The sequence below is a fragment of the Chionomys nivalis genome, unplaced genomic scaffold (genome assembly GCF_950005125.1).
Source record: "Chionomys nivalis unplaced genomic scaffold, mChiNiv1.1 scaffold_74, whole genome shotgun sequence".
Taxonomy (NCBI): domain Eukaryota; kingdom Metazoa; phylum Chordata; class Mammalia; order Rodentia; family Cricetidae; genus Chionomys; species Chionomys nivalis.
The window spans coordinates 550001-553532 of record NW_026646978.1 but is presented as its reverse complement, the minus strand read 5'-3'; positions in this window follow the sequence as shown (position 1 = coordinate 553532).

Here is a 3532-nt window from a genome sequence, read left to right as displayed (position 1 = left end):
TACTAAAATAACAAGACTCTTCTCCCATTAAATAATTTAAGTAAAATCAGCACTGTAGAAACAACAACAACAACAACAACAACAACCCAGGCATATAAGAGTCATGGTTTTTAAGGTTTTAGAATGTGTTTTTAAAATTGAAATACTCTGCTCCCATCTGAGGTTGCTCTAAATGAGGATTAAAAATGAGACTGCAGGGCCGGTGGCGCACGCCTTTAATCCCAGCACTCGGGAGGCAGAGGCAGGCGGATCTCTGTGAGTTCGAGACCAACCCGGTCTACAAGAGCTAGTTCCAGGACAGGCTCCAAAACCACAGAGAAACCCTGTCTCGGAAAACCAAAAAATAAATAAATAAATAAATAAATAAATAAATAAATAAATAAGACTGCATCATAGGAAAGTAGGCTGGGGAAAGTCAATTCAGAAGTGCCACATCCCCAGAGTGACAGGTGCATCAGAGCTGCCGCGCTCTGACATACGGCGAATGCGAGGAATGATGCACTGTGTGTTTCTAGCCATAGAGAATGCATTTTAAGGATTTCATTTTAAAGTTGACCGCTTTAGAATGAGACTTGATGAGAAGCTAGCATGCAATCTTCTCAAAAATAACTAACCATCAACCTTATACTCTATCTCAGTCCAACACAGTCTCCAACAGCATTAGACTAACTAAGTAACTTAATGACCTCCAACCCTGTATGATATTTTGGGTGAAGTTTTGTCTGATTTAAAAAAAAAAAATGGCCGGCCCGGGCGGTGGTGGCTCATGCCTTTAATCCCAGCACTCCACTCGGGAGGGAGGCAGAGGCAGGCGGGTCTCTGTGAGTTTGAGGCCAGCCTGGTCTCCAAGAGCTAGTTGCAGGACAGGCACCAAAAACTACAGAACAACCCTGTCTTGAAAATAAAAAAAAAGGGGAAAGAAAGAAAGAAAAAGAAAACAGTGCTGTCCTAGAAAATGCCCTCTCCCTTTGAACACGGCCCCTCCTTTGGGCTGAGTTTCCCACACAGCTCTGACGATGCAGGAGGATGCCAAGAGCCCAGTTGGTGCCTCAGCCCGATGCCTGCATCTGTGCCTTGGCAGCAGCTATTCATCTCTTGCCACTCAGAGAGAGTCCAATTCCCTTAAGTTTATCCTTCCCTAAGTGCTCATTCACTTCAGAGGACTCAACCCTCATCCTCCGTATCCTCCTGGCCTAATTTCTCATATTACTGAGTATGAATACCTGTTCAGGAGAGGGAGGAAGGGTCATTCATGAAAAAAGTGAGTGTTCAACTAACTAGCTCCCCATGGGTGAAGGAAGTAGTGAAAAGATTTTAATGACGCAGAGAGAAATTTCTAGTTTTGGAAGGAGGAGATCCTGAATGGCTCCCTCTGTGTCGCAGGAGAGACTCCCGGAAAGGAAACCTCAGGTTCCGGTCGGTCAGTTCGGGGAGAAATATTAGCAAGGAGGTAAAGGCCGTGCCTCACGACATCAGCAGTCCCTTCTCTGGAAATTCTACGGTACCCCAGAGAGCTCTCAGAATTTTGTGATGTCACTCGTGTCCTAGAAACGCCAACTGCCCTCAAGACACACTGTCTCGGTGCCTTCTAGACTCACTTCTAGACACGTCGTCTAGACTGGTGAGTCTACTTGCAAGAGAGAGAATGGAGAGGAGATCGTGGAGAGGCCAGAGGGAGGAAGAAGAAATCTGGCGCCAGATCTCACAGGAAAACATGGAGAAATAAGTGGTTGGTCCTGGGGAAGACGAAATGAGTTCACCACTAGCAGGGACTAGAGAGATCTCTAGATGTGATGGCTTTGAGACTTCCAGGGCTAGGGCTCAGGAACTGGGAGGTTTCTGGGATGCCCAATAGGCCTGCCTGTCTTGTTTCTCTGAGTTCCTAAAGGGCCAAGCCACATCAAAGATTCATGATAGTTGATTTGACAAAGTTGGGAATAGACAAGGAGTGCGGAAGGAGTCAGTGAGATTTCAATATCAGCATTGCACATCACCCCCCCCCCCCAGTCCTTTTCGTTGTGGAGCAGTAATAATAGAGAAAGGGGAGTAGTGCTCTGCCAAAGCCCGATTTTTACCATGCCTTATATCACAGCCATTAGCAGGGTTGAGGCATCAAGTGCTGCAGTCAGTCAGTCAGTCAGTCAGTCAGTCAGTCAGTCCTCCTGTGACCCCCTAATGTTTCTGGCTTCCCAGTTAGGAATGACACCCTGGTCTCCAGTTCAGCCTGAGAGGAGCTCTTTAGAGCCAATGGATGAGAGAGTGGGAAGAGACTGCAATTTTTTTTCTTTTTCCTTCTTCTTTTGTCTTTTTCCTTTTTTTGTGTGTGTGTTGCTCTATCTGGGAGAAGCACCACAGCAGTTGCATACTGACTGAGAAATTTGATTTTTAGGAAATGATTTTTCATATCTGTGAATGGTCTCTCCATAGCCATTCATGTTTCCTTAAACTTGAGTATAGGCATGAATGATCCCTCCCTCCCTCTCTCCCTCCCTCCCTCCCTCTTCATGGGAGTGTCTGCTCTTGCATTGGGGGCTCCCCTGGGTGCACCCCAGTTCTCAGCATCTCCAGCCCAACCTGTCACAAGCTGATCACACATTTGCAAACTTGGGCTATATTCTGCTGAAGTTTTGGGGTAATGAATTTCATCAATTATGGGACTAAACTTTGTTCTGATCTGACAGGACACTTACTCACCATCTCTCATCACACGCACAGAGTGTAACAACTTTGTGGTTCCTCCATAATGTGCTTATTTCTGTCAGGGAACGGAACTGAAAGCCAGCCAGCCAGCCAGTCAGCCAGCCAGCACCGTCTTTCCTTGTTTCTCAGTTTGTTCTTATATTCAGTCTCTCCCTCCCCCCCCTTCCTTTAAAAAATTTATTTATTTTTATCTTATGTGCATTTGTGTTTTTGCCATGGCTCTCAGGATTACAGACAGCTGTGAGCTGCCATGTAGATGCTGGGAATTGAACCTTAAACTATCTCTTCAGCCCGACATGGAGCATCTCTCTATATAGCCCTGCCTGCAAAACTTTCAGAGTTCACTCTGCCCCCTGATTAAAGGCATTATGCGTTATGCTTCCTTTTATTGTATATTTAGTGGGGTTTTGTGTGTGTGTGTGAGTGTGTGTGAGAGAGAGAGAGAGAGAGAGAGTTTCATTATGAAACCAAAAGTCAGTCAACAACAACGAACTTTGTATTTATTTGTTTGTTCATCCGTAAACGTATTTGCTTACTTACTCTTCTTTATTTATTTATTTATTTGTTTGTTTGTTTGTTTGTTTGTTTACAGTGGAAGACTTAATTCAGTACAGAATGATCAGAACGGTAGGGTATCCTTGGGAAAATATCACGATGAGTTTCCCTTCCGAGAGGCTGCTTTCTGGTAAGATGTGAAACCGCAGTTTTAAGCGCCCGCTTTCCACAAGTCCCTTTTCCCAAGGTCAGGCATTTTTTAGATAAGCAAGGGTCTCCATTCATTCCCTTTGAGGAACTCTCAGGTCAGGCCCTGACATTAACATCTGACTGGAGC